Source organism: Corythoichthys intestinalis, chromosome 3, assembly GCF_030265065.1.
Source record: "Corythoichthys intestinalis isolate RoL2023-P3 chromosome 3, ASM3026506v1, whole genome shotgun sequence".
NCBI lineage: Eukaryota > Metazoa > Chordata > Actinopteri > Syngnathiformes > Syngnathidae > Corythoichthys > Corythoichthys intestinalis.
In genome coordinates this window covers 64,926,074-64,939,730 of record NC_080397.1, presented here as the reverse complement: position 1 = coordinate 64,939,730, position 13,657 = coordinate 64,926,074, and the positions used below count along the sequence as shown (strand labels likewise).

The 13,657-nt window shown below is 42.7% G+C and overlaps 1 protein-coding gene across 2 annotated transcripts in view; it reads right to left on the bottom strand.

Annotated features, from left to right (window-relative positions):
- The window catches only part of kremen1 (kringle containing transmembrane protein 1), a 34,250-nt gene that overhangs the window by 19,508 nt on the left and 1,085 nt on the right, over positions 1-13,657 (bottom strand). The gene's annotated exons all lie outside the window — the stretch shown is intronic.

Sequence of the window (13,657 nt, the reverse complement as noted above, 5' to 3'; positions counted from 1 at the left end):
CGGTGGGTTATCGATATGCCAAGCATCTATACTTTTATTTGACATATTGGCCATATCATGCAGTATGGATGCCATAAACTGCTCATTCGACATTTGTTGAGCAATTCCTTGGCGGTCCACAAGGGGCGATCAAGAGTGGCGATGAAGGTGAGTGCAAGTTGTCTAGAGAAGAAGAGAAGAAGCTACAAGTGGGGCGAAAAAAAGTTGAGTGAGAATGGTGGAGGAAGTTTTGCAATGTAAATGTTTTTTTTTTAATTTTTTTAAAATTTACATTTATTATTTTGATGACATTTGGTGTTTAATAATATAAAATAAACCAGCACCTTAAATTGGATGGAAATGAAAATCAAATAAGCCTACATTCATTTCCTGATTTATTTGATATGATTTGAGAAGCACTTTCCATGTCATTTACTACACAAACTGCTATTACTGCCATTTTGATAAAATACGCAATGAAAATGGTTGGAATAGCTTCCGGGATATATATGGTAATGTGCTTGTGCTTGTGCGATGTGATGTGTACTTTTTAGAATTAGAATTTCAACTCAAAAGCTATTAGGTAACTAATATTTCTTTGTTTTATTTTGTTGTTTTCAAGGTGAGGAAGAATCACTGACTGCGTCCGACATCTCGAATGCTGAAGCAGACGGTGGAAGTGCTCAAACCAATGCTTGTGGCAACATATACGAAGAAAAGAAACCCATCGATTCTATCATTGCCCCACTCCAAGCTCAACTGCTGACTGCACTGTTAAAATTTGAAAGAAATGAAGTGTGCCATTCTTCATGATCTCTACAAGAGTTATCAGTGGTTGTGGTTTGTTCCCTCTATATGCGCAGGTAAAAAAATTGCAGTCGATTTATAGTTTACAACAATGTTGCACAGAAAATCTGTCACTGTTTAATAAATGACTCAATAAACAGTATTTTTTTCCTATTTGCAAATATCTTGTTTTTCGTTTTGACGGTTGTATCGTAGGATATCAATTTTCTGAGCGATATATCGATCATCGCCGTATCGCGATATTGTGAGCCTTGAATCGCGAATTGGATCGTTTCGTGAGGTGCCCCGTGGTTCCTGCTCGTACTCCTGACACATTACTTTGGTTAGTTATCGTCACAAAAACAAGGTCTACTGTAGATCAGAGGCTGTTCAATATACCTAACCCTACAGTTTATTAACTGTTAAAACATATCCAAACGGTATTCTGCCCTATAGTGTCAAAAGTAGGGATGTGACAAAATATCGAAATGGTGATACATCGTGATACTGTGTATCTCAAAAGGTTATCGATATGACCTGCCATGAATCGAGACATCGTTTTGAAAATGTCTCAAAAATAAATCAATAAAAATGAATCAACAAGTTGCTTCCACCATAATAGTGTCTCAGTTAACTCTAAGCCTGCATTGACGCTGCTCGACGCCCAATCCATTCAGACTGGGAACGTTCGTTCATTCGAAACCAGAGCATTCGCAGTCATTGTGTCCGATTTTCAGGGCATTTACAGCTCACTTGCTGTTCATTTTAGGGCATTTACAGGTCATTTTCTGTTGCGTTTGAGTCACTGCCTATTCATTTGGATGATTCCCAGGGTATTTCCTGTTCTGTAACTCAAAATAAACAGGAAGAGACCCATAGAATAGTCCAAAATCAAAAGGAAGTGACTAAAAAACTAACAGGTAAATGAGCTTAAATGGCCCAAAATGACCTCATTGGCTGCCACTACCGGCCATAGACATTCAATCCGTTTGAAGTGGGAGGGAGGGCAGTGAATAAATGAATGTTGACCAATGCATCGATAATCATTGTATCATCAGATCATCGTTACCGTGAGCTTTGTATCACAAATCGTATCGCATCGTCCACCCGATCCGGCAACACTGACCGGGGATCCCAAGACCATAGTTTGTACGGTAATGGAAAGACCTAAAAACATAGCTTTCGACACCTGCGCCGTCAGTCCCCCCTGTTTAACACTTAAACAATGGTCTCGGTCTCCCTGGCCTTTGACAAAAGCAGGTCGTAGCCGACTGATGCCAGTCGGGCCGAAACAAGAGTCGATTGCGTTTCCCCTCACCTGCTCACAACCCCAAACCCTTCCATTCCTCCCTTCAACGTCTCGTCCCCAGACCCTGTAATCACGTCAACCTCTGCGAGAGACTAAAGGATAGCGGCGATGGTTTGTGGAGGGGGCTGAACAGCGTAACCCACCTAAAACAGAACCAAAGCACATGTAATTTACATTCCTCATGTGTGAGCGGAGCGCGCGCGGCACAAATAGCCTGATGGAAAACAAGTGTGTCTGGCGACATCTGGCTTCAGTCCTTTCCAGGTTCTATCTGCTTTTGATGTCAAATCAGGCGGAGTAGTCAAAAATTGGACTCAGTATTACTTCCAAAATAATATAACAGGTAAAAGCAAAAATAGTCATACAAAATATTTACTTGTGTACAAGTAAAAAGGTATTAAGTAGTAATGAGTAACATTGTTAGTAAGTGCTCACGATGTCAGCTTTTTTTTTTTTTAAAGAATTGCATTTTTTTTCTCACCACAACATCATCTATATGAACTATTATTATTATTATACCGTACTATTTGCCTGGCACGGCCAGACTGTTCTCCCTGTGTTTTTCAAACACTGATAGTATAGTCTGGGACCCAGCCCATTAACGGCCTCTCGAGCAAATACAAAATCAATCGACAAATCAGATTCGTTTATTTGCATGACGTGTCTTCATGAGCAACGTCACTCTTCCGCGTCGGAAGTCGTCTCCGCAACAACACGGATGGCGAACGGGAGAGCCGAGAATATGTTCCAATCCACGGTAAAATCAGTTTTAAATGACCAAAAACACATCGACACAAGTCATTGACAACAGTCTGTCTCGCGCTAGCCATGTTGAAAACTCTGCTCTCCTCGTATGTTTACTTCCGTGCGCAAGTCCATCATCCCGCCCGTCGCTGATTGGTCCACTCCGTTGTGTGTTTGCTGTGGCTTGCTCTGCCCTGGAAATTTTATCCGCTTAATGGTGGCCAGACTCAATAGCTGGAACAGCGGTGAGTCTGGAGTACCAGGCTACCGTACTATAACCTATTACGTGACCAAAAATACACAAAAACCAAATTCCGACTAGAAAAATCTAAAGAAATGAAGCAAAGCGCAAGAGTGTCCTCTACTGGGGGAAAAAAAAAAAAAAAATCATTTCCTACCACTAAATTAAAATGATCATACCTCCAGTTTTTCATTCTATCGGTGCCAAATCTGAGAGAGAGGTTGCAATCCACGCTTTCAAGTCACGTTGACGGCAACGCTCTAATATCAAATAGCTTATTTTTTTCGGTGCTTTAAAGACACAGGCCGGTGTGATCATCGGACTTGTGACGGTGAGCTTGTGTGTGGTCACGTACACCTTTCTATGTCTGATTGGGATGACGGAGTCATGTGATTGTTGTTGCGATGTCTCATTTGTGAAACTGGTAAAGCTAGTGTGTTGGCAAAAATCAAGTCAAATCTAATAGGAGTAAGAGTAGTGTTTCTTCTTCACAAATCTACTCAACTAAAAGTGTGGCCTGGTAAAACTACTCATTTTTGTCCAAAAGTGACTCGGGTAAATGAATGGAGCCCCCTACTACCCACCTGTGGTCATAACGTGAAGGCCTCACCCGTTGGTGGAGGATCTGATCTCCAGTGGATGTCAGACAAAAGAGTTTGTATCGTGTATGGAGTCACAAACACAATTCAGCACAATGAAACGTTAGACAGGCCACCGTCATTTTTCAAAGCACCTTTTCATGGCAACGTCTCTGATACCTGATACGCCATGTGAAAGGGATTCTCTTTTCAGCGGCTGGTGTGACTGTGGGAAGAGCAGCGCTACTGGTCGAGTTATAAGAGAAGGGCAGGAGGTGGGGGACGATCCCACCGCTTTCCATTGTAGAGGATCCATAAAGGGCCGGAATATTCAGTTTCACGGCATCGGTAGACTGTGACTGCTCTGCTGTTCTAGATAGTCAGTGGCGCTAAGCTGGACCTCTTTTACCTTGACCTCCGATACCGCGAGGCTTTGAATTCACCCAAACCCCGAGACCTGATTTTGAAGGCCGATTAAATATAGCGAGCAATTCTTTTCATTCAAATGTGGCTGGCTTGTTAACAACACTCTTGCATTCTTTCATCCAATCAAATCATTTATTCACGTTGCACTGTTGCCAGTTTTGGTCCCACGAGATGAAAATGCGCCATACATACGGTCATATTTCCACAATGTGGGATATTATGTATCTTATTGTACGTGTAGTCAGTCAGCCTGCATCGTAGCAGTGTTTGGGTCGTGTCACTCATGAGACATGTCCTGCGACCGACATCGGTGACTGCTGGTTATCTCATTCGCCGTCAAAGAAACATAAACAATGATGTTCTTCTAGCCAGGTTTGCTTGATTTAAAACACACAGTAGGACTTGCGTTCTTTCTTAACAAGAGAGAATATGCAACGTTGCTTTAGTTTTAGTTTAGTTTTTCGGTGCCGAGTGATCGTCACACATTAAATGTAACTTGTAATGTTAGCATAGCCTTTGCGTTAGCATTAGCATTAACTTTAGCATCGCGAGCGTCCTCTTAAACGGTTGTTGTGTTGCTGTCGGCTACAGCTGACAGTCATCGCGCATCGTACTTCCGCTTGCAAATAAAACTATTGGAAAACCCACACACAAGTTGGCGTGGTCCTTTTAAATGGTACAGTATGTTCGGATTTTTTTGATGTCCATTCCAAATTGTTGGAAACCTTTTATTCATTTATTTTTGGACTAAAACCTTTGAATTTTTACAAAGGAAAAAATTGGAGTAATAGTGGATTAAAACTGGACGAAACCTTATTTGTCATATTTTAGTGAGTCATTTGAAAATGGTTAAGTATTTTGTTCAAAAGATGAAAATAACAAGGGCTGCCAAAAACAACACTGCACAGAACGAAACGACAAATCCATTCGTCATTTAGCCACCTCCATATTACAAGACGGACCTCATCGTCATTACCATCAGGTCGCATTAAGTTCAGGACAGCACCACTAGGAAGAAGCCCGATACCGGCCGGCAGTTATGGCGGACCCTGATGATTTAAACCCTAACCTGTTTACCATCATTGTCATCAGGCCTGTCAGTGTCTTAGTGTAATGTTCTAGTTCTAGTTCTAGTTCTAGTGTGTAATGTCTCTGTGTTTATGTCCTGTGCAGTACAGTCAGAGAAGACGAATTTGCCTAAAGGGACTAATAAATCTAAATCTAAAATCAAACATAACCTTCAGTTCCTATTCGGCACGCTGCCACGTGTGTTCTAGTACAGCGTATCACAAAAGTGAGTACACCCCTCGCATTTCTGCAGGTATTGAAGTATATTTTTTCATGGGACAAGACTGACAAAATGACACTTTGACACAATAAAAGTTAGTCTGTGTGCAGCTTATGTAATACATTTTTTTTGTCTCCTCAAAATAATTTAGAACATAGCCATTAATATCTAAACCCCTGGCAACAAAAGTGAGTACACCCCTTTGAAAAGACGTACATCCCTAAATGTCCAAATTGAGTACTGCTTGTCATTTGCCCTCCAAAATGTCATGTGACTTGTTAGTCTTACTAGGTCCAGGTGTGCATAGGGAGCAGGTGTGTTCAAATTTGTAGTGCAGCTCTCATACTGGTCACTGAACATGGCACCACATGGCAAAGAACTCCCTGAGGATCTTAAAAGACGTATTGTTGCGCTACATGAAGGAGGCCAAGGCTACAAGAAGATTGCCAACACCCTGAAAGTGAGCTGCAGCACAGTGGCTAAGATCATCCAGCAGGGTCCACCCAGAACAGGCCTCGGGTCGGTCGTCCAAAGAAGCCGAGCGCACGTGCTGAGCGTTACATCCATGTGCTTTCTTTAAAAGATCGTCGCAGGAGTGCTGTCAGCATTGCTGCGGAGATTGAAGAGGTGGGGGGTCAGCCTGTTAGCGCTCAGACCATACGCCGCACTCTACATGGAATTGGTGTGCGTGGCTGTCACCCCAGAAGGAAGCCTCTTCTGAAGAAAGCCCGCAAACAGTTTGCTTAAGACCTGTCAACAAAACACATACTGTAGATTACTGGAACCTGATGAGACGAAGATTCATTTGTTTGGTTCTGATGGTCTCAAGCATGTGTGGCGGCGACCAGGTGAGGAGTACAAAGATAAGTGTGTCACGCCTACAGTCAAGCACGGTGGTGGGAATGTCATGGTCTGGGGCTGCACGAGTGCTGCAGGTGTTGGAGAGTTACATTCCATTGAGGGAAACATGAACTCCAACATGTACTCCAGCAGAGCATGATCCCCTCTCTCTAGAAACTGGGTCGCGGGGGCATGACGATGACCCCAAACACACCTCCAAGATGACCACTGCTTTACTGAAGAGGCTGAGGGTAAAGGTGACGGACTGGTCAAGCGTGTCTCCAGACTTGAACCCAATAGAACATTTTTGGGGGATCCTCAAGCGGAAGGTGGAGGTGCGCCGAGTCTCAAATATCCGCCAACGTCGTCATGGAGGGGTGGAAGAGCATTCCAGTGGCAACCCGTGAAGCTCTGGTCAACTCCACGGCCAGGAGAGTGAAGGCACTTCTGGCCACATAAAATATTGACAGTTGACGTGTTGTATGTTAATATTGACAACTTTCACTAAGGGGTGGACTCACTTTTGTTGCCAGGGGTTTAGATATTAATGGCTATATTTTGAGGGGGAAAGAAATGAACCCTATTATATAAGCTGCACGCAGACTACTTTTCATCGTATCAAAGTGTCATTTTGTCAGTGTTGTCCTATGAAAAGATATACTTAAATATCTGCAGAAATGCGAGGGGTGTACTCACTTTTCTGATACACTGTATAGCTGTCAGTCACTTGTTTTTGCCTGGTCTCACCATGTGCGCACACCAGCACAAAATATCAACTCATGCGAGACGTCAATTTGGCAGCCTCTGCCTGCCACGCCCTGTATTGTTTTTCGCACCTGCGCAAACACACACGTGTACACGCACATGGAAATGGCTTGGCTTTGAGACCAATAAAAGCAGTAACAAACCACACACACACACACACACAAAAACATCAAAGTGCTCTCTTTGCCTGTCTGTTCCAGCTTAAGTGACGTATTGAAAGACTACGGGATTGATGTGCTGCAGAGCAAAAAATGTGCGAAAATGAATCTTTGAGTTATAAGCAGAAACTTTTTTTTTTCTTTGCCAGGATTTTTTCCGCGGGCCTAAAATTGAATCGGGTGTCGATTCTGGCCCGCCCTTTCCACTATATACGATAAGCCGAAGCGTGCCGTCAGAGAATGGCTCATCCTAGTTAGTCACGGTCGGCTGAAAGGGTTCATGGAGCTTCATCTGAACAACCCTATTTTTATGAACGCACATCATCACAGAGCAATATATGTGATCGCAAGTGACTTAGCTTGAAACCGTTTTGAACTACGCAACTCAACAATGTCCATGGTGTTATTTGCCCCACTTTGGAAAGGAAAACCAAATCTAATTGGCCGTGCACTCGACAATGACCAAACGGCAAACCACCTGTACCCCGTGCTTGCTTCCAATGCATTTAAGCATAACATAAGAGCTACGTTTTGTCAATATACGACTGACTCGGTGTGCCTTTCAACTTTGAGGTTAACGCGGTTAGCTCAGGCCCATCAAGCAGAGACCTGCTAAGGAATGCTGCCTAGGTTTTTGAATGCCGGCCTAATTGCTTTGATTGACTGTAAAAGACAAGATTGATGCGCACCTAGCATAATGCATAGGCCGCCATTTTAAACAGTGAATATATTGAGCTGAATATTTTCCCTGATCAAAGTCATGAAAGGTTGATTGTTGAATGTGTGGGTGATTATCCTATACACATTTCAAATATCTGTACGTGTACTATTATTAAGATTATCCATGATGAGGGGAGGCGGAGAGGTTGTTTGCATGATGTATAACATCTGTATGTTTATCCACCCTCGTTTGTTGCCAACTGAACTTCCGAAAAGCTCCCCCCCTTAGTTACAGTCGCTAAGACGATAGGCTTCGTGACTCCAGATGTGCACCGGAGTGTTTTAAGCATTTTGGCATCATTATCATTGAACGTAATTGTTGAAGAATGGTACGAGGAACTTTTGAATGAAGTTGAGCATCTCGTATGGCTGGCAGACCGCATTTATGGTCAGTTTTAGAGATTCAATGAAGACGTCCATTTTCAAGGCCATCCACTCTAAAAGAGTTAAGGGCTATTCTAACTGAGAAGTCTTTTGGAACAAGTTATAGGAATCAATACCTCGGAGAATTGAGGCTGTAATTGGTGCAAAAGGCGGACCTACACCATATTAAAGGGGAAGTTCAGAATTTTTGACATCAAGCTTCATCTTCGAGTTAGCGAGGGTTTCATTAGTCAGTGGTGTTGATTTCAACAAATTCTTTGTAGTTTGTTAGTCGTTTCAGAGCTCCGGAGTGGCTAAGCTAGCGTGAGCCAATTTAGCATGCCAATAAAAAACAACATTTGAGCACATGAAAATAATATGAATCAATAGAGTTGGCTATGTTTTCAGGATAAAGTTATTAAAACATTTCAATAATTGCAGTATGAACAGCAACATTTGTAATCCAGCAGCTCTGCAGAGGAGCAGGGCGGAGTGATATCACACGTTTTTTTTTTCACCGCTTATTTTTAATGTCGTACCCAGCAGCAAGTAACCAGTTTATATTCTTTCTGGTTCTTCATAGGGAATTAGTGGAAACGTTCCTTCGCCTATTTCTTCTGTCTGTTTTCACAGCCTTTAAACGCACATTTCAACATGTTGCCAGCCTTCAGTTAACTCAGCAGACTGATGCTGCGTTTGAGGAAGGTGGGAAGTCAGAGTTCCCAAACTCCGATCTGGAAAAACATCATCGGAACACCGACACTATTAGATCGCTTACCAGAAGGCAGGTTTGCTGGAGGTCAAAATGTCTTTTGATCGCCAAAATAAAAAAAAAAAAACAGCTTTGCTGTTTACATTCGCTTGGAATGCTTTAAGGGCCCCAACTTGTACCCTCCGAGGGGGATAAGTCCGACTTCCCACCTTCTTTGAATGCAGCGTGAGCACGGGTGGCCGGAGCACTCCTCTCTATTCTGGTCCATAGACATCATAATTGTATTGATGGGTCACATCCGTCAGCCACTGCGGAACACCTTCATGTAGGGGGCCGTCCTACAGTCCGCTTCAGTTATTCACAGTCAGTCGCAGTTAGTCAACACAGTCAGCGATCCAACGGCAGATTTAGGTTGAAAAAGTACGAAAGCTCTACCACATGCAAAAAGGAAGGATTGTATCAGGAGTGATTTGTTTGAGGATTCTAGGAAATTATTATATTTCTTGTACCATGCATGCATTTTGAAACGTTGTGAAAAAAATGGGAGAAATTAACCGCTACGGACTAGCGTCATTCTTCGATATATTTACGTAAAATAAATGTGAACTGCACTTTTTTTTTTTTTTTTTGCTTTTAACCAAGAATTGAGCCGTTTTTGTGTCTATATCTATAAAGAATTCAGGGATTTACACATTCATTCACAAGAATTTTCATCCAAAAAAGCTATTTGTCTATGATTCCACTCGGTCAGATTTGACAGCCACACCAACAATGCAGGCACCCAATGGCGTACCGCAAGCAATATGTTACTTCCGCTCATTAATATTCCTGACGTTCGCTACTGTTGCTAAGGGAGGACCCGCCACCGTTTGTCCCTAATAGGAAATGAATGGAAATCGTGTACGAAGGAGATGTTTACAAAGCTAAACCTACCAATTCTCTCCGAAAATGATGTCCCTGGTGCCAAATTCACTGGCAAAGATGTGGAAGTACATAAAAATGTTTAGTTAAAGAGATGGCTTGAGTGTCGAGGGCTGAAAAAGACGAAAAAAATGAGCCGACATTAGCATAGCCTTAGGGTTTTTTTTTTTTTTTATCGACGTGACTGACAATGACATTCTCCTGTTTCAACAAGCTATCCTTTACCACCAGCCCCGTCTTTCCTATATATTATATCCTCTGGTTGTCCTACATCTTTGACCGTTCTTGGGGGGGATTTATATTTTGTGTAGCGATCACAAATGCTTCTCAGTGACAGCCAACGAACACTTTTAATTTTTTCATTATGAACAAATCTTAACCCTATAATTTATTTACACTCCCGCCTTATTAAAGTTTTTTTTTTTTTTTTCTTACAACAGAAACGGTAACAGTGGCAGTCAGATACCATTGTAATTCTTTTCAGGCCATTCATTGTCGGACAGAAGCAGTACGGCACAACGTCACGCTAGAAAATAAGTTAAAAATATAAAAATGGCTTACCTCTTTGTCCTCTGAAAGACCATGCCGACCCAACAAAATGTTTACTGCATATGAAACGTGAATGGATTCACCGAGCTGGTGTTAAAGTCCGCGCAAGTTGATTCGGTCTTCACATTTTTTCCTCCCGAGTTTTTGGTTTCGGGAAACGTAGGAAGAAAACATCCTTCAAATGTCGTCATGTCTAGAGTCGTTTCTACAAGTTCCAAAAAGGCAACGTGTGATCGGCATGTTCGTTTTTGAAAGATTACCGGAGAAAAGTAGCACAAATGACGTTGTTTCTATGCAAGGGCGGGTCTATAATGTCCCACTTCGGCTTTACTTCCGCTTTACGATGCGACGTCACGGTCTGAAAATAGCATGCGTGCGGTACGCCATTGATCGACCCTGCGGCCCGTGTCCCGTCAATATCATGATGAAGTCTACGTGTGGTGGTATTACGCATCTAAAATAATAGTCCTGCAGAATGAAATGAATGACAGCAGTCTTTTTGTGACATTGTTTTGGCCACATTGGTGTTCTGGAACAACGATCTGCATTATGAATTTATTTGATTATGTTGGATTTGTTCGTTGATCTGTATCGTTTTTTATTGTCGTGCGTAGTTGGGCCTATTGAATCGCGCTAGCTTTGCCACTCCGGAGCCTCAGAACTAACAAATAACTGCACGGAATTGGTTGAAATCAACTCCACCAACTAATTATAACCCCGCTAACCCAAAGATTATGCCTGATGCCAGAAATTCTGAACTTGCTACTACTACTAGTTTTTTTAAGGTGTTTCCAATATTTTGTCCAACCACCATGGACCTAAAAGGCTAAAACTCCAACGTTTTTTGTTTTTTTTTTAATAATGGGGCACTGCAGATCAATACTGGGGCACGTGCCCCAGTGACATATGTCTGGCGACACCCATCTGTTTTTAATGCATAACATAAATACGGCGGCACTCTTTTACAACAGCGCAGTGCGACTAAACAACAAGTTTTGGAATATTACACGAAGCCGCTCATTATTTTCAAAGGTTGCCTATAATAGACGAGTTGGTCACAAACAGAAGCGGCGTGTCATTTCACCCTTGAAGACATCTTGGAAACACATTGTTGAAATCCAGCTGCTTTCCCACCTTCTCCCTGAACGTTATAACGGGGAATACCGTGGCTTGAAATACTTTGTGTTAATATATAGGTACACATGGGAGTAGTTACGCACTGGCCCAGATGGCCGACCGTCTAATTTCAAGCCCGAAGGGTGTCATTAAGAAGACAAAAAAATTAAAAAGGAAAGCCTGCGGATTTTTACCGCTTTTGACATGAAAGGCCACGCAAATTACAGTGAAAGGCGCTCGGCGTGGCGCGGGTTGGTGCGGTCGCCGTTATTAGATATCTGCGAGGAGGTTATGACCCAATATTGTGTGCTTCAAAAACTCGAGGCAGGCAGACGTGTGGGGGAAGGAGCAAAATACACTTGTTTGCCATGGCGGAGGCACATCTGCACCCATTCGAGTGGCTTCCAGTTATTACACATTTACGAGAATTCAAACTGCCATTTCTGGAGAAATTGCGTGGGGACTAGGCTTCGCTCTCGCTCACTTCCTCTAGATTTTCACTCATTTCCGATTCCATTTTGGGACTTTGGTAACTCACTGGCAGCCAATCCACGCTGACCGGATTGGACGTCTCGCGCCGTCAGTGGCAGCCTATGAGCGCTCTATCACGCCCAACTAAAATATCGACTACATTTTTTGTGGGTTTTTTCTGCTCACGGTGGTTTTTTTTCTTCAGGGTTTATTTTTGTGTTTTTGAAATATTTCGCAGTTTTGCCAAATTTTTCCCCGTAGTTTGCCGTTTTGTTGTCCTTATAGTTTTCTGTATTATTTTTCCATTTCTGAGATTTTTTGCCCCGCGGTTTTCATGTTTTTGCCAAGTTTTCTTCTTCTTCTTCTTCTTCATGGGTGAAATGCATTGGTTTTGTTGCTTGTTTTTACATTACGTGAACCGGAAGTTGTTCGGTTTCACGGGCAGAGGCGTCGCGTCCCATTAGGCAAACCAGGCATTTGCCTAGGGCCCCCAGCCAGCAGAGGCCCCTCAGAGGTGCCAACAGAGCGCTGTCGCAGCGACAAGTGCGACAGTGCCAGCGAAAGCCTTGTGTCTGAGTTCCCTGAAGGGGCCCCTTCACTCGCTCTACACCACCCCCCACGTGACAGAGTGAGAGTGAGCGGCGGTTTATTGGCCCGCTGCCGGTCAAAATGGATGGGACGTCTAGCGCAGTCAGTGGCAGTCAAAAACTTTAAAGAAAGTGAGCCAAAAATGCCCCAAAACTAACAGAAGTAATACCAAATCAGCAAAAAGTCACCCTGAAATGCATGCAACATGAAGCGGGCCGGAATAATTCATCGGAAATGATCCAAAATTGACAGGAGTATCTTAAAATGACATAGAAGTAACGCAAAATGGATTCATTGCCTGCCGGGGAGAAGAACGGACGTCCGATTCACTTCTACTGAAAGGACTGGCCACGAATGCTCATCTTCCAGTGCCACGAATGGCGCCAGACATCCGGGAGTGGTACGTTTGTTCCAAATGAACTGGCCATTGAACGCCGTCAATGGCAGCCAGTGAGTTAACTTATTTGGCCAAATATAATCTAGTCCAGCCCACATGAGATCGAATTACAGTTGATTCATTTTTAAGTAAGGCTTTCAAATCATGCTTTCCTTTCTTTGTGTCCTGTTGTTGCAAAACGATCATTTTAGTTGTTTACACCATGACACACATGGCACTGAAGGTGTTCCTAGCATCATGTTTATTTTGTATGCAATAGAATATATACAGTACAGGCCAAAGGAGTTTAGACACACCTCATACAATGCAACCAAACCCATTGATAAAGCTATAAATTCCTCTTCTTAATCCTGAGTGAAAAGGCATACCAGTGAAGTCAAAAACCATTTGAGGTGACTCCCTCTTGAAGCTCATCAAGACAATGGCAAGAGTGCAAAAAAGTCATAAGAGCAAAGGGTGGCTACTTTGAAGATACTAGAATAGTATACAGTACGTTTTTAGTTATTTCACTTTTTTTTTTGTTAAGTACATAATTCCACACGTGTTCATTCGTAGTTTTATACCTTCCGTGAGAATTTACAACGTAAATAGTCATGGGGGAAAAAAGAGAGATGATGAGAAGGTGTATCCATACTTTAAGCCTGTACTGTACTGTATATTGCTAATATGCGGATTTTCATTGGACTTTTAACAGGTCTATGACTCT